Below are 13,555 nucleotides of genomic sequence, written 5' to 3'. Positions count from 1 at the left end.
GTAGGACAATTGCAATCTCGAGAGGCGAGTCTGCTCCCCTACTTACTATAAGGTGTTGTCGGTCAGCAGGACCAGTGACCCACTACAATGGTGGTAAATGCGACTCTGTCCCGCTTATGGAGGGGTGGTCGTTCAACGGCAGCGCTCTAGTAATGAACATGAACAAAGCTGTAAAAGGCAAAGCAGAAACATTAAGGTAACAGTACATGGAATATCTGAGGAGATATCTCAATATGCAATATAATAGATGTAGATGTAACTACATGGACAAAAAGGACACTCTGGGCATAGCCGATGAGTTGAGTAGAGGACCGTCATATTTGAAGTGGTAGTGGACTCCGGAAGGCCAATTATGCGCAGATTGTTTCTGCGTGACCTATTCTCTAGGCCATCTACCTTATCTAGTAGGTACTGCTGTGTTTGTTTGAGTTGGCGTTCGGCATGAAAAGAAGCTTGAGTCACCTCCTCAATTTCAGAAATTCTGCTTTCCAATTCAGTGAGTTGTAGGGCATGTTCTCCAATGTCCTTTCTAATCTGTGCTATCCCCACCGCCATAGCCCTGTCTACAGCTGCTGTAATGCTCAGGAATAGCAGGGCTGCCACAGCCTGGGCAATGCCTGCATACTGGTCTGGGGAGGCAGTGGGGTTAGCATCAGGGTATGCAGCTGTGCTCACTGAGGTAGATGCAGGGGGAGGCTGGGTGTGGGACTGATCGTGCCCTACACCATCTTGCCTGAGAGGGAGCCAGGGAAAGATTGAACAGAGCTTGCAGCGGGGGGCAGCAGTGGCAGGTCCGGGATGCAAGAATTTGTCCATCAGGAGTTCCCCTTTTTCCAGTAAGTTTTGGGGGTCACTGACTCACCTCTCCGAAGATGTGGCCGATATTATAAGCCCTGAAGCCCGGAGCCGCAGCTTCCTGCTCCCTCACATCTGGCGCCGGAACCGGAAGACTCTGTGTCTGTTTCTATGGCTACCTGACCACCAGGATAGACACATAGGCCTCTCTTCCATATGCCTATCCACAACTCTGCAGTAGGCAGATCTACTTTTGGAGCTTGTTCCGATTGGGATGCTTTGCCCCTGCCTGGACCTTGTTCACTAGTTGAACAGGGATCCATATTGGTGTTTGTTATATGTTTGTACAGTCTTCCATGTGTTTCATGCTTTTTCTTCACTGTTTCTTTGTATTGTTGTGAATTATTGTAGTTATTTTACCATTTCAAGATGCAGACTTATTGGTCATTCTTCCCCCATTCAACTTGCTGCTTAACCGCTAAGATTTTTCTGTTAATCTAGACTCCTCATGAGTAGTGATGGGCCGATCACCCCCCTGTTCGGTTCGCAACTGAACATCTCGAACAGGGAAAAAGTTCTTGTGAACATGCGAACACTATTAAAGTCTATGGGACACGAACATGAAAAAACAAAAGTCCTCATTTTAAAAGCTTATATGCAAGTTAATAATATAAAAAGTGTACTGCCCTGGGGGACATGTATCAACGCAAAAAATTTTTTTCGAAACAATCGTTTTTACAGTAGCAATGATTTTAATGATGCCTAAAGTAAAACAATAAAAATAAATATTGTACGTCTAATGTATGTAGTCAGCTGCAGCAATACTGGCATTTCTAAAGGAAAAAATGTCATTTAAACTTGCTTGCGGTTGTAATGTATTGTTGGCTACCGGCAATACAGATAAAAAAAATGAAAAAAAAAAAAACGGCACCCCAAAGGGCCTGGTATAGATTTTGGGGGGACCCCATGCTGCTTTTTTTTTTTAAATTCTGTAATAGTGTTCCCATTAACCCTTTAAATACAGGGCACTTTCACCCTCTCCTGCCTAGCCCAATTTTCAGCTTTCAGTGCTCATTGGCATCTATGGGAAATATTGGTCAGCTTGGTATTGCACTACTCCATTTCTTTACTATTGGTGTCTATGGGAAATCTTAGTCAGCTTGGCATGACACTGCTCACAAACTATAAGTGACAGGGACACAAAACTTGAAGAGCACTGAGAGGGGACCCAGGACTACAACATTTTCAAAATGGGGTATGCCTGTACTCTACACTGACTGAACTAAACTAACTCAACACAATATCCACTAACTACCTGCCTAATCTCTATTGTCACACACTATACATGGCTGCCTTGTAAGCAGCATTCCTATATAGTATGGGGCATGGACTTAGCCCCTGAGCCATGTTTGGCTAAAGGCACCCTGCCTTTGGCCAATCATGGTTCTGACAGGACATTATGCTGTGATTGGCCAAAGCATACAGGTCAGCTGCATGCTTTTGCCAATCACAAGCACTTAATGCACTGCAATTGCGCAGTGCATTATGGGACACTCATCAGCGGGCGAATTTGCCGCCGAGCGCCCCGGGTGTTTGTGTGTTCGCCGAACACACAAACACCCAATGTTCGAGTCTAACTTACGTGCGACTCAAACATGAAGCCCCTCACTACTGATGACTACATTTAGGGTAGTTTCTTACAATACTTATCGTCTCTGTTCTCCTAATAAAAACAGAAGATTATGGTTGGAACTGAAGAGGTTAGTGACTTATGTGGTCTACTTACAGGAGACACACTTTTAACATTCCTTAGTACCTAAATTCCCCAGTCATCTGTTTAAACAATGGTTGAGCAATTTGCCCATAGCTAAATCTCAGGGTACCATAATGCCCATTTCCACCACACAAACAATATGCTGATCCCAATGGAAGATTGGTGTTCCTCAAAGGTACAATTGTGGGACGAAAAAAGGTGTGCAGTGCCTGGATAGCTCTGCACGCTATTGAGCGAGACTATAGCTAATATTTCACAATTCACGAGATATATGTGAGGATCAACCTCTTATTTGTCAACCACCATATCTTAGAAACCCTCCCTGACTCCACTATAGAGCAGATAACCATATCTAAGAGCTTTATTATCCCTACTCTGCAGCTCTATGATATTTCTGTAGTGGGGAAGGTGACAGAGGCTATTTACCATTATTTTACTGAGAAATCTATGGATGGTAAAGTTAAGAGGGTTCTCTGGGAAGGCCACAAGGCTGTAATACGGGAGGGAATTGATCTCATTGGGCTCTAAACTAAAGAGAGTATGACAAGAAGATTTTAAATTGGTTCTAATCTTCTTGCAGGTGGCCAAGGTACAGCACAAACACAACGGCACCCCAGAAAACCTTAACGATCTCCACAGGGACTTTACTTACTAGACCACCGTATCTGCAACCAATTGCGATATGCCTCAAATCAGCATTATGAGTATGGTAACAAATGTGGTGAGAGCCATTCAGAAGCAGCTCCAATCTTGATCTGGTGCTAAAGTGTTGCATATGTTTGACAAATTATAATCTATCAAATTTGAACACTGTGGGATCCTTAGACTTAAAATCAATGAAGCAAGTTCAGATTAGGGCTTACCTGAATGTGCCCACTTTCCCCACATTTCCATCTGCCACTCAAAATAACCTAGAGTGCCTTATTACACTGAAATAACAGCCTTTGCCAAAGAACTTCTGAACATAAAGAGCCCAGACCAAACTAATTACCTGAAGGCCTATTATTGTAAATTTTTTGTCTTTACTCCATAGATAAAGGCATCCCTATCTCTAAGGAGGATAACTCTCCCCTGGAAAGAGAAGCCTGCTGGAAGATGTAGTCTGCAAGGAATTCAGTAGTTCAGCGATGCCTGCATAGAGGACTACAGTTCCCACAATCATCTCCTCTGGGCTCAAAAATGTGAGGCAGATTATATGAGCCCAGCAGTAGTGGGAAATAGGAATGGTCTGTAGAAATGGAGATTAGGCCTGCTATATCAGATAACAGTAGTCCATAACATGAGACGATACCTGGACCCTGTAGAGGTTTCACAGGCAGTCCAACTCCTCCTCAGGATGGAACATCAATATGTGCCATTGCCAGAAGGTTTGCTGTGTCTCCCAGCACAGTCTCAAGAGCATAGAGGAGATTCCAGGAGACATGCAGTTACTCTAGGAGAACTGGACAGGGCTGTAGAAGGTCCTTAACCCATCAGCAGGACTGATATCTGCTCCTTTGAGCAAGATGGAGCAGAATGAGCACTGCCAGAGCCCTACAAAAAATGACCTCCTGCAGGCCACTGGTGTGAATGTGTCTGACCAAACAATCAGAAACAGACTTCATGAGAGTGGCCTGAGAGCCCAACGTCCTGTGGGCCCTGTGCTCCCTGCCCAGCACCATGGAAATTTATTGGCATTTACCATTGAACACCAGAATTGGCAGGTCCTCCACTGGCGCCCTGTGATTTTCACAGATAAGAGCAGGTTTACCCTGAGCACATGCGACAGACGTAACTGGGTCTGAAGAAGCAATGGAGAACATTATACTGCCTGTAACATCGTTTGGCATGACCGGTTTGTTGGTGGGTCAGTGATGGTCTGGGGAGGCATATCCATGGAGGGACACACAGACCTCTACAGGCTAGACAATGGCACCCTGACTGCCATTAGATATCAGGATGAAACCTTTGGACCCACTGTCAAACCCTACACTGGTGCAGTAGGTCCTGGGTTACTTCTGGTGCACGACAATTCCCCGCCTCGTGGCGAGAGTACGCAGCCAGTTCCTAGAGCATGAAGGAATTAATACCACTGAATGGACCCCCACGCTCGCTTAACCTAAATCCAATAGAACACCTCTGGGACATTATGTTTTGGTCCATCCAACGCCACCAGGTTGCACCTCAGTCTGTTCAGAAGCCCTGGTCCAAATCTGGGAGGAAATACCCCAGGGCACCATCTGTCATCTCATTAGGAGCATGCCCCAACATCGTCAAGCATGGATACAAGCATGAGGGGGCCATACAAACTACCATTTTGAGTTGCTGCAATGAAATATTTAGCAAAATGGACTAGCCTGCTGCATCATTTTTTCACTTTGAATTCAGCCCTCTGTAGGTTATTCATTTTAATTTCCATTAAACGATGTGGCATCCTTTAATTTAAAACAAATTGCTCAGTCCATATCAGTATAGATGTCCAGCATATTTTTTCCCAATGAGATCTGATGTGTTTTCAAAATGTTCCTTTCATTTTTTTTTATCTATTCAACAGGTGAACCTACAAATAAAAATAAAGACTGTGCTACACATGTTGCAAATTGCTGTAAAAACCGGTAGAAGAGAAAAAAATTCTAGGACCATTCTTTATGATTAACTTTTAACTGAAAACCTGAAAAGGCTTTAAATGTGATGCTTATGGACAGTTTTGTGTATCAATGTTTGTCGCCCATTTACAGGCATGTGCAATTTTAAGGCCTGACATGTTGGGTGTCTTTTTACTTTTTTTTTTTTTTGTTTTTCAATTTATTTTTATTGAGTTTGTAAAAAAAAAGTACAAGGTGAAGCAACAGTGAATATTCCAAACATTGGATAGTTTAGGAATCAAAGTGTAAGCATGCCATGCTTCTTAGTAGTGAGTGGTAAAACAGTCAAGGAGTAAAAGTAGCTTGACCAAATGTTAACATTATAAGTATATAACAAGATACTGTATAAGGGGTAGATGGAGGGGTAGGGGGGAGGTGGAACACAGAGGCGATATAAGTAGATAAAACCTGGTTTTGGAGTAAGAGTATCGTATAGTTGGTTCAGAAATTGGTTGAGACTAAAGAGGGGGTGACTTACGGTCACTACTTATTGTGAGAATAGTAGACTAACAAACAGGATATTCAAACATTTCAAAAACTTACAAGTTTATTGTGCCAACATTTCCATGGAATCCATCATTTAAGGAGCTTAGAGTATACAGATTACTCATGTGTCATTAAACATTCATAGGAGTAATGAGTTTGTATTAGAGTAATCACATCAAGTATTTTTGGCACCGTGATTGCCTTCCAGTGTCTAGTAATAAGCAGTCTGACCGCTAAGAGTATGTGGGAAATTACTGTCCTAAAATGAGGTGGGATTGAGTTAATGTTGATGTTCAGAATGGCTATATGTGGGGTGATTGTGCAGTGTAGATGAGTGATATCAGATAATATATTTGATATGTATAACCAAAGCTCGCTCAGATATGGACATGACTAAAATATGTGGTACAGAATACCTGATTGGGCACAGTTCCTCCAGCATGTGGGTCTGGGGAGTTTATGAAATTTTGCGAGTCTCTGGGGTGTTAAATACCACCTTAGAGTTGATTTCTGGGTTAGTTCCCATAGTAATTTGCTACTCGTGGATTTGTATATCGAGCGCAAGGCCATTTGCTATTGTTGATCAGTAAATTGTTGTCGTAGGTCTTCCTCCCATCTCCTGAAGGGCATTGATTTGGTAAATATTATTTTTTCATGTAGTATTGAGTAAATTAGGGAGGTGCCTTTGTATCCCTGGATGTTGGTGAAGTAATATTTACAAAGGTCAGCAGGTATAGCTCCTTCGAGGTGAGTGTAGGAAGTGAGACAGTGATGGATTCTGTGATAGATCAGAAAGTCTATGGTAGGGGCGTTATATATCATTTTTGGAGTTGTGCAAATGATTTGTGAGTTAGCTTGGCTCGAAGATCAGAAGTGAGAGCTACCTGGTCTGTTAGCCAGACAGGTTTTACTAGGTCTGGGGCTAGAAATTGTAATGTTACAAGGGGTATTGGGAGAGCTTTGGTGATGAAGTGTGGCAATTTAGAGAGACATAGTGATTTCCAGGCTTTAAAAGAGTCCTGAATGGTGGGAGCGAGACATTTGTAATTAGGAGGGTTGACAGCTCTGCTAAATAACCAAAGTTTAGGATTACCTCCAGGTATTGTAGTGGCTTCTATGTTCCCCCATGATGTTGTGGGGTACAGATACATCCAGTCTTTCAATTGTGTTAGTCAGGTGGGGATGTAGTAGTCTTTTATGTATAACCTGCACCACCCGCCAACCTTTGTTTAACAGGCTTATCATGGCTGCTTCTGGCCTTTTTTCCCTGCCAGATGTATGAATGAATGATTGATTGGAGGGATTTGAGGTATGAGTGAGAAAGTGATATGGGGAGTGTGCGAAAAAGATATAACAGTCTGTGTAGAAGCATCATCTTGAATAAAGCTAGCCTTCCAGGCCAGGTGATTTTGAGTTTGGAGAGTTTGGACATTTCTTGAGAGAGCATATGTTTGAGTTCTTTTTAGTTGTTAGCGAAGAGTTGCTTTATGGACTTGATGAGCGTGATTTCTAGGTATGGGATGCCTGTGTCAGTCCATAAATCGTTGTACATATTGCGAAGTAGGTTGCTAGTTATGCCCTCTAAGCCTAGGTCTAATATGTAAGACTTTCATTCACCTTAAAGTAAGAAAGATTACTAAATCTTTGTAGAACAGATTGTACCGAAGCCAGGGACACAATTGGGTTGGTAATCATTAATATCACATCATCAGGAACAAGTTAATGTTATGCTCCTTGGAGCCAATTTGGAAACCAGATATGTTTGCATGTGATCTGATATGTTTAGCAAGAGGTCCCATCACTAAATTAAATGCAAGTGGCAATAATGGGCAACCCTGACAGGCTCCATTAGATATGTGGAATGGTTTAGATAGTATTTCTGCCGAGTATACTTGGGCTGATGGCGAAGAATATAGGGCCATAATGGCTGAAAGGATATGCCTTTGGAATACAAATTTGCAGAGTGTAGTCTGGAGATATGACCAGTGAAATCTTTGGATGCAAAGTTCAAGTATTTTCTGCATTGTGGACAATGTTAATATTCCTTCATGTAGCGTCAAATGTTTGACGTCCTGCTTGAATTTGGATTGGTCAGGGTGTATCAATGAGGGCAATATATGTATCAGTCTAGTGGCTAGCAATTTGGCATATATTTTTGTGTCAATTTTGACTAGGGAGATTGGTCTAAAATTTTGTGGTGATGTAGGTTCCTTCCCTTACTTTGGTAGGGTTATAATAAGAGCTTTAAGCATTTCAGGAGGAAGAGAGAAAGAGGAAGCAACATCATTGCATAACTGAGCCAGGGTTGTCTGAAATTGTTTATATTATTCTCCAGTAAGAACGTCTGGACCAGGTGATTTGCTTGAGGGTATATTTGAGATTTTTTCCGTCAACTCTTGGGTTGTAAATGGGGCATTTAGCAGAGAGAGTTGTTCTGGGGAGATTGTAGGGACATTAATTATAAATATATCGTATATATATTATAATTTCCCTCAGAAAAATATCAATCTCATCTTTGGATGGTTGGGGGGTCGAGGTGTCTTCTTTTATATTGTATAGTGTATTGAAGTAATGGCTGAAAGCATAAGTTATAGCCTGGGGGGTCAATAAGTTTCACTTTAGTGGCAGGATGGAATAGATGTGAAATCTTTGTTTTGTTGTGATATCCTTTTATTCTTGGGGGCATGGATTTCCCTGCTTTATTTCTTATAGTGTAGTGTTTGGATTTAAATTTTTGGGGGGATTTTTTGAATGAATCTAACAGGAGTGATCTTAGTTCCTGTCTAGGAAGTACAAGTTTTGATTTAAGGGTGGGGTCGGGATTGGTTTGTTTTGTTTTTTCAATGTCTTTAATGGATGTGAGGGAGTCAAGATGTTGTGTTCTCTTCCTTTTTTCCCTAGCACTTAATTGTATAAGAATCCCCCTGATGAATGCTTTATGGGCATTTTATAGGGTGGCATTGTTGGATGTGGAATCTTAGTTAATGGTAAAGAACTCCTTTAGTTGATCATATAAGTAAGTGGCATACTGTATGTAGGTGATTGCAGGATGGCGGCATTTAACTCTTCAGATTCTCGTGGTGGACACTGATGACAGAGTGTCAATAGTAATAGTGGTGGGTGCGTGGTCGGGCCAAGTTATTGTGGAGATAGCTGACTCGTGATGCTGGGTAGCAACCATTCATCTACTAGGAAGTAGTCAATTCAGGTGTACGAGTTATGACGGTGGGAGAAAAAGGTGTAGTCACATTCGGAGGTGTGGAGACATCTTCATACATCGTATAGGTCATTATTTCCTATGAATGCCCCCATTGGGGAGCGGTGTCTGTTGGAGCAGGAGGAAGTATCTAGTAGATTGTCCGGTATCATGTTGAAGTCGCCACATAGTATAAGATGACCATGCCTGCACATGTGTAGCTTTTTCATGAGTTTTGACAGGAATTTGATTTACTGGGTGTTGGGCACATATATGTTTACTAAACTACATATGATGTTATCCAGTGTGCAATTGAGGGCTAACTATCTACCCTCAATATCTGTGAGACTATTGTGAGACTATTATGCAGCATAAAGGAAAATGTATTTTTGATCGCTATTAGTACACCAAGTATGAGGCCCTAAAGATATAGGGAAAGTTCTTGTTGGAACAGCTGGGTTCCTCATTTATTTTGAATGCACCAGATATCACAATAGGACTTTTGGGCTGTTCGCCATAGGGAGGCTCTCTTTGCTGGATGATTTAATCCCTTGGTGTTATGTAGTATTTGGTGGCTGGAGGTACATTAGGCATTCACAGGATACAGAAGTAAGTGTCGGCCAGTATAGGCCCCAAAAATTAGCCCAAATGGGTTTACCTGACAGCTAAGAACATTGTATTCTGTGGCTGAAGGTACATTAGGCAATCACAGGATACAGAAGTAAGTCTCGGCCAGTATAGGCCCCAAAAATTAGCCCACATATGTTTACCTGACAGCTAAGAATGTTGTATTCTGTGGCTGAAGGTTCATAAGGCATTGACAGAACAAATAATTGTCGGCCATGAAAGGCCCCAAAAATTAGGCATTCTCTCCCGATACCGATAGCTAAGGGGAAACTTCAAAAGCTCCAGTCCAAAATGGCTCAGTTTATTTGGGGCTCCAGGGGTCCCAGACTCCCACGGAGGGTCCTCATCAGAAGCCGCTTACAGGGGGGTCTAGGGGTCCCCATTCTCTGGAGATACTACCAGGCAGCCCAACTGGCACAGTTCTCTGTAATTTATGCTTTGTGGGGCAGACCAGACTGGGTAGACATGGAACGACAAGCTGTTCCCAATCACACTATAGACTTCTTAGTTTGGTCTCCCCCTCGCAGGAGACCCCCTGTCTTGGCACCTACCCTATCCCACTCTATCGTTCTCTGCGACAGGCTTTACACACACCCTTTGCTTATCTCTGCCCATAAACCCCTGACACATATTTTCAACAATCCGGACTTTGTCCTGGGATTAAACATTGGTGCTTTTAGATGGTGGACCAACAAGGGGCTATTCAGGATAGGACATTTTCTGTCACCTCAAGGCCCCTTCTCGGTCGCGCACTGTGTGAGTAAACTTAATATGCTGCCTCCCTCAGAGAAATTTAGGTTACACCAGATCAGACACTTCCTGTCTTCTATGGTCACAGGTTCGGATGCAGAACCCCGGACCACTTCATATGAATGCTGGTGTTCGCAAGCTCAGGTCCAGAGGGGAAGTATTTCGTTGAAAAGCCTGGCTAGGCCCTTTCTTGGGAAAGGGACCTCGAGTTTTCGTGGGAACCGGACACCTCGAACTCCATCTTTCGGAGGGTATTTAAAGGTATTTTGAACATGTCTCTTATAGAAGCAAATGTTAAGATTATTACCCGTTGGTACCTTGTTCCCACCCGTCTAGTTAAAATGTATCCAGGCACTGATCCCCTCTGCTTTCGCAATTGTGGACATCAGGGCTCCATGCTCCATATTTGGTGGGAATGCCCGCGTATCCACAGCTTTTGGAATAAGCTGTTTAGCTTGATCCGCAAAGTTACAGGGCTTTCTGCTCCCAAGACCCTGGAAGTAGCGCTGCTTCTTGGCTCTGGAATAAAGGTGCCTAGAACCAGCGTGAAACTCATGCACTTTATGTTGTTGGGAGGTAAGCTTACCCTGGCTCGGGCGTGGAAGTCACCCTCAGAATCTATGGGGGCGACCAAACGCAAAATCACCTGGATCATGACCCAGGAGAAGATGGTTAGTATCTTCCATGACAAGCAAGCGGAATTTGAGGCCATATGGGAGCCCTGGTGTCTGTACATCACACCTCCTTCCACATAAATACTCTAAAAGGAGGGGTGATAGGAGTTTCATCTCCTCTTTTCCCTTCTCGCATCCACTCTGGCATCTCTGTCCTCTATCCTTTCTCCTCTTGAGCTCTTTCTCTGATTTCCTTTCCTCCTCTGTGCTGCTTCGTCTTTCCTTTCTCTCTTGGCATTCGGTATCATTAGCTTTCTCAGGACCTATCTTTGCCTAGTGTTTTTGAATGCCAAACTAAGTTGGGGGGGTTTTGACTAGGGGCGTTGCCCTGCCCCAGCTTGCAGTGGGTACTTATCTTCTGCACACATGTTCCATTTTTTGTATTTACATGCTCTGTTTTGTATTTACAGGTTCCCCGGACTCTGTTCTGGTCCACGGACATTTTAGTTATACTTTGTTTTGTGTCATGCCTGTTTTACACTGCATTGTTTCTATTGGCTATCTCACGTGGGCCCCTCCCATGTGGGCACTGATTGTATTTTCTTGTGAACCTGACTTTGGCATTGTTCCCTGAGATTGTATGTTGTTGTTTTACTTTTGTCTTACAAAATAAAAAACTTTTGCAAGTAAAAATTAGGCATTCAATGGACATGACATACCTTCTATGCCGCTGTATTTAACGAAGACAAGGACAAGGAATTGTTGTGGGTGGATGGCGGTCTGGCAGAATTTTTGTGGCCTGTCATGAGGAATTTCAATGAAACATGGTCTACTGGTCACATGTGTTAAATTCCTCAGAGATCCATGCCTCATTCATTTTTATAAATGTGAGGTAGTCTACACTGTCATGAGCTAGGTGAGTGCGCTTATTAGTCACAATCCCCCCTGCTGCGCTGAATGTCCTTTCGGACAGGACACTGGACGGGGGGCAAGCCAACAGTTCCATTGCAAATTGTGCAAACTCTGGCCAGAGGTCAAGCCTGCCCACCCAGTAGTCCAGGGGTTCATCACTCCTCAGAGCGTCCACATCGGCCGTTAACCCGATTGTAGTCGGACACCTATCAGTCTAGGCATTCCCTGATGCTGGATCTGGAGTACAGCTGTCGATGGTTCGGCTGAAAGAAGGATCTCATATCTGAAGTGACCAAGACATCTTCAAACCGCCCCCTTCTTGCAGGTGCTGTTGGATTGCTACCTGCAACTGTCTCTCTGTGACTGCGCACGCAAAGGCAGAATGTAGCATTTCTCGCAGCAAAACCTGGAAATTCTGCATTCTGACCCCTCTCTGTGATGCTGGTAACATTTCAGCCATTTTGTGTTTGTACCGGGGGTCTAAGTAAGTTGCCACCCAGTACTGGTCCTTGCCCTTTATTCTTTTTATAAGGGGGTCCCCCTTAAAACACTGGAGCATGAAGACCCCATTTGCACTGGAAGCCGTGTAGCGGCCTGGCTTCAGCTCATCATCCAGGATAATGTCGTCCTCGTTCTCCTCCCCCCATCCACAGATAACACCAGGGATCCCGGAAAGGTTTAACCACTTAAGCCCTGGAAGATTTTACTCCCTTCCTGACCAGGGCCTATTTTGCGATTCGGCACTGCGTGATTTTAACGGACAATTGCGCGGTCGTGCGACGCTGTACCTAAACTAATTTGACTTCCTTTTTTCCCCGCAAACAGAGCTTTCTTTTGGTGGTATTTGATCACCTGTGCGATTTTTTGATCATGCGCTATAAACAAAAAAAGAGTGTCAATTTTGCAAAAATAACAATATTTTTCACATTTTTTATATGAAATTCCCCCAAAAAATGTAAAAATCAAAATTTTTTAACATTTTCGGGCAATTTGTTTAATGCTACATATGTTTGGTAAAAAAAAATCGCAAAATGCGTATTTTGATTGGTTTGCGCAAAAGTTATCGCGTTTACTAACAAAGGGAAAGATTTTTGTCATTTTTGTTGTTTTTTTTTTTAACGAGTAATGGCGGCGATCTGCGATTTTTTTTGCGGTACTGCGACATTGCAGTGGACAGATCGGACCCTTGACTGACATTTTTGACACTTTTGGGGTTACCAGTGACATTACTGCAGTAATCAGTGCTATACATATGCACTGTTACTGTAAAAATGACACTGGCAGGGAAGGGGTTAACTGTATTGGAGAGGGAGGGGTTACGTGTGTCCTAGGGGTGTCCTAGGGGTGTGTTTCTAACTGTGATGGGACATGGCTACTGGTGTAAGAACAGAGATCAACGGTCCTACATAGTAGAACCGTCTGATCTCCATTCTTACACAGGGAAGAATGACAGGCGGCTTTGTTTACATCAGCCGCCTGCCTTTCGTCCCATGGACGATCGCAAGTGCCCAGAGGACATCGGGTCCCCCGGGCACACTCGTGACCGCACGGGAGTGGGAGAGCGCCTCCGGCGGCACACGCTCGCTCCCTAGAAGCCTCACAGGCTAGCGACGTAGACCTACGTCGCTTTGCCTGTGAGGGGCTGACCGCCGCAGTAAATAGTCGTGCGGCGGTCGGCAAGTGGTTAAAGCATGCTATTCTTGCTCCTCCTCATCCGCCCCGACACCATCCTCCTCTGTCTCCTCTTCAGACTCCTGTTGTTGACTTGTCTCAGATG

Source organism: Pelophylax lessonae, assembly GCF_965119305.1.
Source record: "Pelophylax lessonae genome assembly, chromosome: 2".
Lineage (NCBI taxonomy): Eukaryota > Metazoa > Chordata > Amphibia > Anura > Ranidae > Pelophylax > Pelophylax lessonae.
Note: the sequence above shows the minus strand (reverse complement) of the source record.